At 48.6% G+C, this 1291-nt stretch overlaps 1 pseudogene; it reads left to right on the forward strand.

The window, feature by feature from the left end:
• The first annotated feature begins 113 nt into the window (after positions 1 to 113).
• On the forward strand, positions 114 to 1051 carry LOC120395052 (annotated as a pseudogene).
• Positions 1052 to 1291: the final 240 nt, after the last annotated feature.

Genomic DNA, 1291 nt, shown 5'->3' on the forward strand with positions numbered 1-1291 from the left:
TAAAATATTTACCATACTATTTGCTATGAAGTGTGTAAACCCCATCAATGTGCTTCTCTCCCTTCACAGGCACCTTGAGCAATTCTTAGCCCAACTGATGAATCGACCACCTCATGGCACCTCTCAACCTCACCCCCTCTGACCCTTCAATGTTCATGCTAACGGGAATACCTGGACTGGAAGATGCCCATGTCTGGATTTCCATCCCTTTTTCTATGTTCTACATTATTGGCCTTTTGGGAAATTTCATGGTTCTGCTTGTTGTAGTCAAAGAGCAGACGCTGCACAAGCCGATGTACCTTCTGCTCTGCATGCTGGCGCTCACAGACATCTGCACGTCTACATCCATCGTGCCAAAGGCACTGTGTATATTTTGGTTCAATTTGAAAGGTATTACTGAGGGTGGCTGCCTTACCCAGATGTTCTTACTTCATCTGGTTTCTGCTATGCACTCAGCCGTCCTCGTGACAATGGCCTTCGATCGCTACGTTGCCATTTGTAACCCTCTGAGATATGCCACCATCCTCACCAATGCACGAATAGCTAAGCTAGGTCTCGTAGGTTTGATAAGATCTGTTCTCTTCATTCTTCCCCTGCCCCTGCTCCTGAGCAGGCAGCCATTCTGTGCCAACCGCATTATCCCCCACACGTACTGTGACCACATGGCTGTGGTGAAGATGTCATGTGGGGACACCACAATCAACAGGACATACGGCTTGGTGGTAGCTTTTGTAGTTGTTGGGTTAGATCTGATGCTAGTTGCCTATCCTATGGTCTGATTATCAGGGCTGTCCTCAGAATCTCCTCCAAGAAAGCCCACTGGAAAGCTCTCAACACCTGCACAGCCCACATCTGTGTGATGATGATTTCTTGTACTCTCTCCCTCTTCTCCATCCTGACACACCGGTTCGGTCAGGGCATAGCTCCCTACATTCACATCATCTTGAGCAACCTCTATCTTCTTGTTCCTCCCATGCTCAACCCTATCATTTATGGGGTCAAAAACAAAGAGCTTCGTGACAAAGTGGGCAAATACACCTGCAGAAGTTAATCGCTGGGGGGCCACTGCTTTGAAACCTGTGTGACAAGAGGGGACCTTGTTAATCAAGGGTGCTCTGTCCCAGTTTGGCTGAGCTCAGCATTGTGCAAGTTCACAGTCTGAGAAGTTCCTCACACCTAACAGCTTATCACTGCATCCCCAAGCACTGCAGCAAGCCTCTGGGTAAAGGCAGTAGGAGTGGGGCTTTAGATCCTCTACTAGCCAATTGCCCTGGGGTAGTGCAGAAGCCCA

Source organism: Mauremys reevesii, unplaced genomic scaffold, assembly GCF_016161935.1.
Source record: "Mauremys reevesii isolate NIE-2019 unplaced genomic scaffold, ASM1616193v1 Contig91, whole genome shotgun sequence".
Lineage (NCBI taxonomy): Eukaryota > Metazoa > Chordata > Testudines > Geoemydidae > Mauremys > Mauremys reevesii.